Source organism: Mus caroli, unplaced genomic scaffold (assembly GCF_978045245.1).
Source record: "Mus caroli unplaced genomic scaffold, Mus_caroli_1 scaffold_14, whole genome shotgun sequence".
NCBI lineage: Eukaryota > Metazoa > Chordata > Mammalia > Rodentia > Muridae > Mus > Mus caroli.
This window is the reverse complement of record NW_028227269.1, coordinates 34,315,171-34,329,714: the sequence shown is the minus strand read 5'-3', so window position 1 is coordinate 34,329,714 and position 14,544 is coordinate 34,315,171. Positions and strand designations below refer to the sequence as shown.

The window sequence follows — 14,544 nt, the reverse complement described above, 5'->3', positions numbered from 1 at the left end:
ATAGCAACTGAAAGCTAACCACTGGGTCTTTCCACTTACTCTTCCTGACCTCACCTTTATCTGAACACTACTTCTAACTGAAGTCTCTGAACCTTGACACTATATACTTTGGTCACCCATTGTAAAGTGTCTCAGATACACATTATTTTATTAATATTGCATTTATAAGCTTTTTACTAGTGTCCGTTAATTACACAGAATTATAGGTTACACTGTAATGTCTTCATATGTGCATTTAGCATATTCACTCCCATTATCCTCTTCAAGTCTGCCTTAGTGTCGGGCTCCCAACTCTTCCCAAGCCAAATAAAAGAATCAACTGACACTCAAACCCAGGCAGTGTGTCTAGTTAACTGGTTAGAAGATGGCTTTTAACATTTACGGTGGCTTGCAAGGGTCTGGATTTTGCTTATTCATTGAGAAGTCCACCTGAGCATTTTGAATTCAGATTTCCAAATACCAGTAGTCAGAAAGATGATAATCTTTTCCCTAACATATTTGCCTTTGTGCAAATATCTATCTTCACAACACTGAATTTTTAAACAGCTATGTTTATGAAAACATTTCAACGTGTCATTTCATTTTCTTAACCAACTGAGTGAAAATGGAAAATTAAATTGCTTTCAGTATTAACTATAAGCATCAGACTGTCCTTTAATCTTGAAGTAATTTCTAGGAGGAAACAAAAATAGAAATACCTTCAAGGTTCAGGCAACTAACTACTAAAATAGAGAGAATATGTACAACTGATGGGTATTAAAATTCAAAAGCCTTCTAGACACCCTGTCAGAAATTATCCTGAGTCATAGCATTCGAAGTCTGAGTAAAACCAAGCTGCCAATCTTCCGTCATGGCAACGGTGACTCAGTTTTGCTTTCAGAGTGGCTCCTTGTGGTGGTCACTTCTGAAAGGGAGAATGTGTAAAAGTGTTGTACCATGTCTAAGGCAAGAGACATGATTAGGGAATTTGGGGAGTTTCCTGACTATCTGTGAATGAGTCTTGTCTGCCCCCCAGCCACCCATTGACTTTTCATAAGGTTGATCTACAGAGGTGTTCTGCAGAAAGCAAGGGATTCCTCACCTGTCAACATCTTATTCTTTCTTTAGAAGGGGGTAGGTGGGAGGAGAGTCAGAACCCTTCACTTGTCTTTTTCTATGTGCAAAGGTCTCTGTATTTTCTAAAATCCTCACTTGCTTATACTCAAAAGAACACATTTATATAGTCTGTGTAACTAGATATGAAAGGGGAACCCACCTGACGCATTCTAAGTGCTCCTGAGATTAGTGAATAAAGCTAACCTGAATTTTCTACTGATTAATGATTGATTGGGTACTCATAATGCAGAAATTTGGGAGATATCCCTCGGGTTTACTTGTAATAAGTTTGAATATACGCATTTGTCCATTTAGAAACACTTTACCTTTTTTCTAGAGAATAATTAAAAGCTCCCATACTGGATATAAAAGCCATTAATAAAGAAAGTAAACTATATGACTCCCACATAATCTGTGCTCTTATGATGAATTTTTCTGACCTCAGGGAAACATTGACTATATTACTTTTTCAACTTTGTTGGAAGACTAATATTTTACCAAATATTTAAAACATAAATTAAAAAAAAAATCAGCAGAAATAATATGGAGCTCTCTACCGGGCTGTGAGAGCCATGGATGTGAGCAGTATACATCCAGTTCTGACTTTTAAAATATTTTTCATTTACATATATGGGTCTTTTGAGGACATGTATGTACTGTCTGCATGCATGTGGTACCAGCAGAGAGGAGAAGAGGACCAGAGAGCCTCTGGAATGGGCATTACAGAAGTTGTGAACCACCATGTTAGGAGCTAGGGATCAAATCCACATCCTCTGGAGGAGCAGCCGGTGCTCATACCTGCTGAGCCGGTCCCCTTGAGTTGTCATTTTTAAAGAAAAAAAAAAGACAATTTATTTTTGGAAAGTGTTCCCATAAAAATCTCACTAATTTGCAAATAAAAGGGGAGAACCATGTGAATAAAATCTCCTTGATTAGATACATCGACTATTTCTGAATACTTTCAAGCTTAATTTTTTAAGGTTAAAGATTTAATTATTTTAGGTGTATATGTTTTAAGCTAGTCTAAACTACCATCTTCATTTATTAGGCAGAAACACCATAGAAGTCAACTTAGAAAACCAGGATGAATATTAGTTTTAATTTTTCCGTGCCTACATGTTATATTATTAAAATTCTCCCCTACAAGATGCAAACTTCAGTTGCCATAAGAGGCCACCCCACTCCACTAAGGATGGCTATCATTTGGGACATGGATGGCAGCAAATGCGAGTGAGGGTGCTGGGAAGGAGGAGGGCATACACTGCTAGTGTGAATACAACTATGAATCGGCCGCGGAAGTCAGGGTGAGATGTCCGCAAACAAAACAAATAGAATTTCTGTATGGCTGAAATGTATCACTCCAGAATCACCACACAGAGTCTAAGTCAACAAACTGCAGAGACACTTGTCCATCCATGTTCATTGCTGTTCCACTCACCATAGCCAGGAAACAGAATCAGCCTAGAAGTCCATCAATCAACGAAAGGATAAAAACGATGTAATATACATGCTAAATGAAATTTTACATAGCCATGAAGAAAAATGAAATCAGGACATTTGTGGGGAACTGCACGGAACTGAAAAATCCTTATACTAAGCAAAATTAAGCTAGGTTCAGGAAGACAAATACTTTGTGTTTTCACTCTGTAGAGTTTGGGTTTGTGGGGGGAGTGCTGTTTTTAGAACACAGAGGTAGAAAGGGGAATCATGGGAAGGAAGAGATGTTTGGGAAATTGGCAAAGAGAAAGTAATGGAATACATATGATGAGAAAGCCAAAAGGAGGTTTAAACTGGTGAAGGAGGGGGGATCAACTCAACTGGGAGAATAAGGGAGAGGGGATGAATTAGAACAACAGGTCTTAGCTAGGGTTACTATTGCTGTGATGGAACACCATGACCACAGAGACTTGGGGAGGAAGAGGTTTGTTCAGCTTACACTTTCACATCATACTTCATCATCAAAGGAAGTCAGGAAAGGAGCTCAAGCAGGGCAGGAACTCGGAGACAAGAGCTGATGCAGAGGCCACTGAAGAAGGCTTTCTCTCCATGGCTTGCTCAGCCTGCTTTCTTATAGAACCCAGGGATGGCACCACCCACAATAGGCTGGGTCCTCCCCCATCAATAACTAATTAAGAAAAGGTCTCTCAGCAGAATCTTAAGGTATTTTCTCAATTTATGCTCCCTTCTGGATAATTCTAGCTTGTGTCAGTTTCTCAGCCATGATGCTGCTGATTTTCTGAGCTGAGTTCTGCTTGATGGTGAGAGTTGGCCACTTGAAGACATTTAGCAGTATCCATGGCCTCTGCCCATTGGTCTCTAGGAATTGCCAAGAATTGCAGCCGAAACTGTTTCCCATCATCAGTTACTCCTTGAACTGAAATCACTCAGTATGACAAAAAAAAAAAAAAAAAAAAAAAAAGAAAACAAGAAAAACAAAACAACAGAAACCAGTGGCCTGTGGAAACCTACATGCAAACAAGTCTCCCCTCTGCTCAAAGTCGAGATGTCTTCTTGCTGCTGTTACTTTCGGAACAGCACAAAGAGGGCCTGGCTATTTCTCAGTCCTTGAACTCTGCTCCAGCCGTTCCCAACACCATCCTGTCTCTCTCCATTGAGCCCTGGTTTATCCCAGGTTCTGGTCCTATAACTAACCTACTCTGTCTCCTTCACAGAGGCTTTCAAGCATCCTTGGAAGCCAGCACTCCCATCAGCACCACCTCTTCTCTCCATCTCCAGGCTCTTTCCCACAACATGTACCCACTTATAGCATAACATGCAATTAACTTATTTGTGTGTGTGTGTGTGTGTCCCCTCCAGTGCTACAAAAAAAAAAAAAAAAAAAAAAAAAAAAAAAAAAAAAAAAACCCTGGGACTTTGGTCTTTTTTTTTTCTTGCTGCTGTGTCAACAAGCTTCAGCAACTTAGCACTGCCTATTTAATGGAAGGATGGTAAATTAAAACCCTAGAATTTCCTCATAAATGCAAAATTTCCAAGTTGTCAATGAATCACAAATGGTATGTCCTTGGTCATCAATTATAAACTTGAGGAAAGTAAGTCAGGGATGTTCCCAGCATTTTATTTCTGTGAAGTTGATGTGCCAGTTCCTCATTAGACATCGCAGTAGGGACTTTTCTTCACATAGACATCAATTCAAGTAATAAAAAGGACAGAAGTATCCTCCTACCGATTTACGCAGAAAGCGTACTTACTGAAATGATGGTGGGTAGGTATTATGAGATTTAAAAATAAAGTTCAAAAAAATTCTCAGGAAAGTTGTAGCATTTGCAAGCACAGTAAAAGTTAAAAAACCATATGGCAGAGTGAGGTTCCACAGAGAGCAGTTAGAAGCCTACACTTGTCATGTTGGTATCTTCAGCGCCAGCCACTGTAAGAGGACTCAACACTCCAGCCATTCCAGCTGTGGACAACCTTGTCTCATCTCTGCTGCCATAAGAAATAACTGGCTGTTTTGCCTTGCTGATTCCTGATTGAAGTACAGGATGGTACGCTGTAAAGGCTTGGCCTGGATGCTGTCCATGCCTACGCAGAAAGTCTGAGATAGCAAATATCTTAAGGAAGTTCTCATTTCTACTAGGAATCACCGAGGAAGTCTTGAAACTATGGAGAGGTTCAAATTCTGAAAAGTTGGAATCTCTCAAATCTTATTAGATAATGTTTAGAGAGACACGTGTGCAGAATAAAGGAACAGAAACGTAAGAAATGATGATTCCTGACGGAATACCCTGGAACGAGCAACTATTTAGTGAATGGGTGTTGAACCGAAGGCTCAGGGAGAGCTACCTTTCTGTCGCTGTGTATTGAGTTGCAACCTCTCCACAGATGCTCCTGTAATATGTATGGTGTGTTCTTGACTGCTTCAAAGATCATCATGACAAAGCCGTGTTCTGGGGTGGGTGAAGCACTAATGAAGCCCATGCACACACAGTTGCAGAATAAAGATGAAGATTCAGCCTTCTACCCCTTTGAAAATATAGTTTTAAAATTCTAATAGCACTATGGACTCACATGGTAAAAGTCAAAACTTAGGTAGTTCTACGACTTAGCCACGGGCCCAGGAGCTCGCCCCTTCAGCTGTCCTCCTCGGATGAGCACCATGCAGCTCTCAGGCTACTTTGCTTCCTGACTTTTCTCTTTTGCACAAATTATTTTGTTTCCACTAAGGAACATGAAGGGTTAGTTCTTTCCCCTTCTTGTTCCCACTTGTACCACACACATACATACTTCCCACTTCCTGGTCTCCTTATGTGGTTGTAGTGTAATTTTGGTTAAATCAGTGTTCACTCATTACATTGTTAAGACAAAGTATGCTTTTCAGAACTAAACCATGCATTATACTTCGCTTTTCCTTTATTGTCCTTCTGATTCCCTGGAGTTCTTGTTTGTTTGATTTTTTTCCACCCTAAGGGTTGACTCCCATCTCCCTATGTTAATATGTTAATATGTAGAAGTTATGACCCCGGGTCCCTAGTAACTGTACTGGAGATAGGGCATTTAGAAGTAATTAAGTTAAATGGGTTATTAAGGGTGGGCCCTAATCCAATATGGCTTGCAGTTTTATAAAAGAGAAGATTAGGGCTCACAAAGAGATGCTATTCGTATGCACATGGAACAGTTCAAGTGAGGTAAAAGGTGACCTCTACAAGCCAGCAGAGGCCTCAGAAGTACACCCAACTCCCACCAACACCTTCAGGAAACTGCTGCATGATCTGCTCTACAAATTAATATTCCTTTAAAATGCTCTTTTTACTTACTCAACTCAAAATCCCATCAGCTGAGCAACCTGAAGGCATTCAGTTCCTTCCATTGTCTTAGTTTGCTGATGCCCTTTAGACATGCTCCATGTGTCTGTGTGCAGCTCCTGTCCCCCTCACCACCACCCTAGGGAAATCCTAAGATCTCTTCCTGTCTCCTGAAATGCTTGTCTGTCTTTTTCCTCCATTACATACCTGGATAAGGCTTTGCGGGTCATCCAGGTTTTCATATTGTGAATGCCTATAATTGTATGAGTTCAATCCTCGTGTATGAACCGAGTTTGGCTTATTTCACCAGTAGAATTTTGGGGTGGTGATAAGGTATCCCTCCGTTTTTATTTTCTTATTTTTCAATGTATCAAATGAAAAGTGAGTCCTGTGCTCGCTTCGGCAGCACATATACTAAAATTGGAACGATACAGAGAAGATTAGCATGGCCCCTGCGCAAGGATGACACGCAAATTCGTGAAGCGTTCCATATTTTTACAAGGACAGGAACCACGCCCTAGAAACAACAAGAAGGTAATCCCTCAACAAACCTAAAAGAAGACAGCCACAAGAACAAAATGCCAACTTTAACAACAAAAATAACAGGAAACAACAATTACTTTTCCTTAATATCTCTTAATATCAATGGACTCAACTCCCCGATAAAAAGACATAGACTAATGAACTGGCTACACAAACAAGACCCAACATTTTGCTGCTTACAGGAAACTCATCTCAGAGAAAAGGATAGACACTACCTCAGAATGAAAGGCTGGAAAACAATTTTCCAAGCAAATGGCATGAAGAAACAAGCTGGAGTAGCCATTCTAATATCTGATAAGATTGACTTCCAACCCAAAATCATTAAAAAAGACAGGGAGGAACACTTCATACTCATCAAAGGTAAAATCCTCCAAGAGGAACTATCAATCCTGAATATCTATGCTCCAAATACAAAGGCAGCCACATTCATTAAAGAAACTTTAGTAAATCTCAAAGCACACATTGCACCTCATACAATAATAGTGGGAGACTTCAACACACCACTTTCACCAATGGACAGATCATGGAAACAGAAACTAAACAGGGACACAGTGAAACTAAGAGAAATTATGAATCAAATGGATCTGGCAGATATCTACAGAACATTCTATCCTAAAACAAAAGGATATACCTTCTTCTCAGCACCTCATGGTACCTTCTCCAAAATTGACCACATAATTGGTCACAAAGCAGGCCTCAACAGATATAAAAATATTGAAATTGTCCCAAGCATCCTATCAGATCACCATGGCCTAAGGCTGATCTTCAATAACAACATAAATAATAGAAAGCCAACCTTCACGTGGAAACTGAACAACACTCTTCTCAATGATACCTTGGTCAAGGAAGGAATAAAGAAAGAAATTAAGGACTTTTTAGAGTTCAATGAAAATGAAGCCACAACATACCCAAACTTATGGGACGCAATGAAAGCATTTCTAAGAGGAAAACTCATAGCTCTGAGTGCCTCCAAAAGGAAACTAGAGAGAGCACACATTAGCAGCTTGACAACACACCTAAAAGCACTAGAACAAAAGGAAGCAAATTCACCCAAGAGGAGTAGACGGCAGGAAATAATCAAACTCAGGGGTGAAATCAACCAAGTGGAAACAAGAAAAACTATTCAAAGAATCAACCAATCAAGGAGCTGGTTCTTTGAGAAAATCAACAAGATAGATAAACCCTTAGCCAGACTCACTAGAGGGCACAGGGAAAGCATCCTAATTAACAAAATCAGAAATGAAAAAGGAGACATAACAACAGATCCTGAAGACATCCAAAACACCATCAGATCCTTCTACCAAAGGCTATACTCAACAAAACTGGAGAACCTGGATGAAATGGAGAAGTTCCTAGACAGATACCAGGTACCAAAGTTGAATCAAGATCAGGTTAATGATCTAAACAGCCCTATATCCCCCAAAGAAATAGAAGCAGTCATTAATAGTCTCCCAACTAAAAAAAGCCCAGGACCAGATGGGTTTAGTGCAGAGTTCTATCAGACCTTCAAAGAAGATCTAATCCCAGTTCTTCACAAACTATTCCACAAAATAGAAACAGAAGGTACTCTACCCAACTCATTCTATGAAGCCACAATTACTCTGATACCTAAACCACAAAAAGACCCAACAAAGATAGAAAACTTCAGACCAATATCCCTTATGAATATTGATGCAAAAATCCTCAATAAAGTTCTTGCTAACCGAATCCAAGAACACATCAAAACAATCATCCATCCTGACCAAGTAGGTTTCATCCCAGGGATGCAGGGATGGTTCAATATACGGAAATCCATCAACGTAATCCAGTATATAAACAAACTCAAAGACAAAAACCACATGGTCATCTCCTTAGATGCGGAAAAAGCATTTGACAAGATCCAACACCCATTCATGATAAAAGTCTTGGAAAGATCAGGAATTCAAGGCCCATACCTAAACATGATAAAAGCAATCTACAGCAAACCAGTAGCCAACATCAAAGTAAATGGTGAGAAGCTTGAAGCAATCCCTCTAAAATCAGGGACTAGACAAGGCTGTCCACTTTCTCCATACCTATTCAACATTGTACTTGAAGTCCTAGCCAGAGCAATTCGACAACAAAAGGAGATCAAAGGGATACAAATTGGAAAAGATGAAGTCAAAATATCACTTTTTGCAGATGATATGATAGTATATATAAGGGACCCTAAAAATTCCACCAGAGAACTCCTAAGCCTGATAAACAGCTTCGGTGAAGTAGCTGGATATAAAATTAACTCAAACAAATCAATGGCCTTTCTCTACACAAAGAATAAACAGGCTGAGAAAGAAATTAGGGAAACAACACCCTTCTCAATAGTCACAAATAATATAAAATATCTTGGCGTGACTCTAACTAAGGAAGTGAAAGATCTGTATAAGAAAAACTTCAAGTCTCTGAAGAAAGAAATTCTAGAAGATCTCAGAAGATGGAAAGATCTCCCATGCTCATGGATTGGCAGGATCAACATTGTAAAAATGGCTATCTTGCCAAAAGCAATCTACAGATTCAATGCAATCCCCATCAAAATTCCAAATCAATTCTTCAACGAATTAGAAAGTGCAATCTGCAAATTCATCTGGAATAACAAAAAACCTAGGATAGCAAAAACTCTTCTCAAGGATAAAAGAACCTCTGGTGGAATCACCATGCTGGACCTAAAGCTCTACTACAGAGCAATTGTGATAAAAACTGCATGGTACTGGTATAGTGACAGACAAATAGACCAATGGAATAGAATTGAAGACCCAGAAATGAACCCACACACCTATGGTCACTTGATCTTCGACAAGGGAGCTAAAAACATCCAGTGGAAGAAAGACAGCATCTTCAACAAATGGTGCTGGCACAACTGGTTGTTAACATGTAGAAGAATGCGAATCGATCCATTCCTATCTCCTTGTACTAAGGTCAAGTCTAAGTGGATCAAGGAACTTCACATAAAACCAGAGACACTGAAACTTATAGAGGAGAAAGTGGGGAAAAGCCTTGAAGATATGGGCACAGGGGAAAAATTCCTGAATAGAACAGTAATGGCTTGTGCTGTAAGATCGAGAATTGACAAGTGGGACCTCATGAAACTACAAAGCTTCTGCAAGGCTAAAGACACCAATAAGACAAAAAAAACACCAACAGATTGGGAAAGGATCTTCACCTATCCTAAATCAGATAAGGGACTAATATCCAATATATATAAAGAACTCAAGAAGGTGGACTCCAGAAAGTCAAATAACCCCATTAAAAAATGGGGCTCAGAACTGAACAAAGAATTCTCACCTGAGGAATACCGAATGGCAGAGAAGCACCTGAAAAAATGTTCAACATCCTTAATCATCAGGGAAATGCAAATCAAAACAACCCTGAGATTCCACCTCACACCAGTCAGAATGGCTAAGATCAAAAATTCAGGTGACAGCAGATGCTGGCGAGGATGTGGAGAAAGAGGAACACTCCTCCATTGTTGGTGGGATTGCAAGCTTGTACAACCACTCTGGAAATCAGTCTGGCGGTTCCTCAGAAAATTGGACATAGTACTACCGGAGGATCCAGCAATACCTCTCCTGGGCATATATCCAGAAGATGTCCCAACCGGTAAAAAGTACACATGCTCCACTATGTTCATAGCAGCCCTATTTATAATAGCCAGAAGCTGGAAAGAACCCAGATGTCCCTCAACAGAGGAATGGATACAGAAATTATGGTACATTTACACAATGGAGTACTACTCAGCTATTAAAAAGAATGAATTTATGAAATTCCTAGCCAAATGGATGGACCTGAAGGGCATCATCTTGAGTGAAGTAACACAATCACAAAAGAACTCACACAATATGTATTCATTGATAAGTGGATATTAGCCCAAAACTTAGGATACCCAAGATATAAGATACAATTTGATAAACGCATGAAACTCAAGAAGAATGAAGACCAAAGTGTGGACACTGTGCACCTTCTTAGAATTGGGAACAAAACACCCAGGGAAGGAGTTACAGAGACAAAGTTCGTAGCTGTGATGAAAGGATGGACCATTTAGAGACTGCTGTATCCAGGGATCCGTCCCATAATCAGCTTCTAAACGCTGACACCATTGCATACACTAGCAAGATTTTGCTGAAAGGACCCAAATATAGCTGTCTCTTGTGAGACGATGCCGGGGCCTAGCAAACACAGGAGTGGATGTTCACAGTCAGCTATTGGATGTATCACAGGGCTCCCAATGGAGAAGCTAGAGAAAGTACCCAAGGAGCTAAAGGGATCTGCAACCCTATTGTTGGAACAACATGATGTACTAACCAGAACCCTGGAGCTCTTGTCTCTAGCTGCATATGTATCGAAAGATGGCCTAGTCGGCCATCAATGGAAAGAGAGGCCCATTGGACTTGCAAACTTTATATGCCCCAATATAGGGGAATGCCAGGGCCAAAAGAATGGGAATGGGTGGGTAGGGAAGTGGGGGGCGCTATGGGGGACTTTTGGGATAGTATTGGAAATGTAATTGAGGAAAATATGTAATAAAAAAAAAAAAAAAAAAAGAAAAGTGAGTCCTGGTATGGGGTGTGCAGGGGAGGGTGTTGGGGGGGAGGGGGCAAAGGTGAGCACATATGTGCACACGTGCACAGGAGGGAAAAGATCTGACCACCCATACTCTTCCTCTTCAACTATTCTGACACGTCACAGTGATATATGTTGATAAGTGTGATGGTTGGTTTTGATATTCCACTTGACTCAACCTGTAGTTGCCTGGGGAAGTTGACCACTGGCTGTGACTGTGGAGTATCGTATTCATTGTACAAACTGTTATGGGACGACCCAGCCCACTGTAGTCAGCAGCAACAGTGGGGTGGGGGGTGGGGACGTCCTGCACTATAACAAGTAGAGAAAAAGTCAGTAGAACCTCAAGCAGCCTTTCATTCATTTCTCTCTGCTCTTAAGTGTGGAGGTAACGTGACTAATCTTTGTTATTTCCTGGTGCGTGGACTTCCCTGCTGCCACCATGGGTTAAAATAAACTCCTCCCTTAGGCTGCTATTGGCTAGGGTGCTTGCTCAGAGCAGCAGAAACAAAGCTGAACCCATTCCTTATCAGTTGTGCTGGACTTGAGGATAGTTCAATCCAAAACCTCGTGTCTTTTGAGTTGGGGAAATTTTTCTTAAGTATTTTCATTTCTTCCTCTTTTATGTACATTTTTTCTCTTCCCGAAATATACACATATACTCAGAGGCACATGTAGACAGGCACGTACAGGCACATAAACACATACACACAAACACATATGGATATACATACAACACATATCAGCACATAACTGCCTTCTAGCATCTTCCTGTCTGTTCTTCACATGCCACTCTTCTTCCTGTGGCCCTCCAGGTTTCTCTCCCATGCCCTTGTCATGTTCTTAAAGCCTGCTTTCAAATTTTTCATTTTCAAGTGCTCTTTTTATCTAAGTATTTACTTTCTTATTCATATCTTTTACCTTTCAGAAGCAAAGTCTCATGTAACAACTCCCCACCGTTACTCAATTTTATGCGGTACTGAGTTCAGATTTAGTGTTTTCTGTATGCAAGTCAAATACTCTACTCACTAAATTACATCCTGAGCCCCAAAATGTTTATATTATATAATACCTCCTTAAAGGTGTAACCCAGGAAAATTACATATTCATATAATGTTTTATGTAAAAGATGCTTACCTTTTATGTTACCCTTGTGTGATTTTAATATTTTAATTTTCATTTTAAGATTAATTTTATACACATATATATGTGCATATGGATACATGTGTGCCGGGGCTGGCTAAAACCAGAAGAGAGGGAGTTACAGGCAGTTTTAAGCAGTTAGATATGAGTGCTCAGAAAAACCTGCAATCCTCTGCAAGAGCAGTAAGTGATTTCAACTGTGTGCCATCTCTCCAGCTCAGACTGCTAACATTTTTATGAAGGCATAACTGATGCACAAATAACAACATACTTTTAAAATGTACAGCCAAGTGGTGGTAGTGCATGACTTTGATGCCAGCCCTTGGGATGCAGAGGGAGCCAAATTTCTGTGGGTTCAAGGCCAGCCTATTCTACAGAGTTCCAGGATAACCAGAGCTACACAGAGGAAGCCCTGTCTTGAAAACAAAACAAAACAACAACAAAAAGTACATATAAAAGGCATAATTGGATAATTATGAACAAATACATACACACCCATGAAACCATTGCCACAACCAAGATGTACTTCATTCAAGAAGAAGCCTAGAGCTCCTTGGGTTGTGCTTGCTGCTCTTGGGAAAGGAATACATAAATGAAATTTACCTCCTAGTCAAATATTTCAATGGACACTGCTACATTGGTAACACAGTACCATATGTCACAGTAGAGTTCTAGAATTTACTCATGTCTCATAACTTTTACACACTGATCAATAACTTCTATTTCCCTTGTCCCAGGCCACAACAATCATTGCTCTCTACTTTCTGCCTCCAGAAGTTTGGCTATTTAGCTACTTCAAGAGTAAAACCTTACTGTTTTGGTCCTTTCAGGATTGTCTTAGTTCATTTAGCATGGTGTCTTCCAAGTTCAGCCATGTCACTCTGTAGGATTTCTGTATATTTTAAGACTTATATTCCATTAATATTCCATTGTATGTAAACTGAAACTTTTCCTTAATCCCTTTCCCTTTCAGCAGAAGGTTGAGTTGTTTTTCACCCCTGGGCTATTTTGAATAACTCAGCAGTAGATGTTGGAGTGCAGGTTAACTCTTTGAGATCCCGCTTTTGTTCTTTTAACTCCACATTGCAAAGGAAGATTGTGGGCCAGGATGCTGGGATGCCCTCTATAGCAGTCACACATCTAACACTCCTAACACAGTGTAGCAGAAATACAATTTTTCTGCATCCTTAATAACATTCTTCATTTTTTAAATCATTTGTCCTAAAATGTTTGAGGTAAGCCGGGCGTGGTGGCGCACGCCTTTAATCCCAGCACTTGGGAGGCAGAGGCAGGCGGATTTCTGAGTTCGAGGCCAGCCTGGTCTACAAAGTGAGTTCCAGGACAGCCAGGGCTACACAGAGAAACCCTGTCTCGAAAAACCAAAAAAAAAAAAAAAAAAAAAAAACCAAAAAAAAAAAAATGTTTGAGGTAATCAAAATGTTTATTTTGTTACATTTTTATTGGTCGGAGGGGCAGGCACACCTGTGCTGTGGGTGTAGGTGAAGATCAGAGGATAACTTACAGGTGTTGGTTTTCCCCTCCCACTATGCTGATCTCAGGGATCAAACTCAGGTTGCCAAGGCTTGGCAGTGAGTGTCTCAATGCTCTGAGCATATATATTATGTTTTCTTTGTTCCAAGAATAAAAATGCCCTCTAATATCTTCAAGCATAGTAATAATGAGAATTATTGCTGCTATTTTAAATATCTATTCATATTATTTCTGTATATTTTTTAAATCTCTATTTATGCCAGAATTTTGCCCTTTAATGGCTTTTATAAATTGGCTGTATTTAAGATGAAAGTTTAAAGGCTAGAGAGCTGGTGCGTGCTTAAGAACACTCACGGCTCTGGCTGGACCCATGTCCAATTCCAACTTCAGGTACCTACTTCAGGTGGCTCACAGATTACTGCCTATAATTCCAGTTACAAGACATTCAGTGCCATCTTCTGTCTATGCAGGTGGGCAGGTGGTACACACACACACACACACATCGTTAAAAGGAAAATCTAGCTGTGTAAAGTAAGTAGTACATGCCTTTAATCCCAGCAGCCAGGAGGCAGAGGAAGGCAAATGAATCCCTCAGGGTTTGAGGTCTGCATAGCAAGTTCCATGCCACCCAGGGCTATATGATAAGACTCTGTCTTGTGAAAAGAAAAACAGATGAATGTCTATTGGTGGTTGGAAGTGTATGTGTGGCTGGGAGTTGTCAATGCAAACTTGATTCTAGGGTGTGTCTGCAAGGCAGAATTTGAGGGAACCTGGGTATGGCGATGCATGGGCATCTCCTCCTGTGGTCAGAATTCTCAGGAAAGCCTTTGGCAATCGCCTGCCCCAAGAGAATGACCTCGATTATGAGGACTTTGAAATCCAAGCTGGAGAAAATGTCTTCAACTTGTCAGAATTCCAGGGAATGGAATCCTCCAAGGCA

General features: G+C 40.2%; 1 protein-coding gene and 1 non-coding gene across 2 annotated transcripts in view; both read left to right on the top strand.

Moving 5' to 3' along the window:
- Positions 1-14,544, top strand: part of Lrrc72 (leucine rich repeat containing 72) — a 48,032-nt gene that overhangs the window by 11,013 nt on the left and 22,475 nt on the right. The gene's annotated exons all lie outside the window — the stretch shown is intronic.
- LOC115032895 (U6 spliceosomal RNA) lies at positions 6,246-6,352 on the top strand. The gene has a single exon (XR_003838543.1). It is a non-coding gene; the product is annotated as a U6 spliceosomal RNA (small nuclear RNA).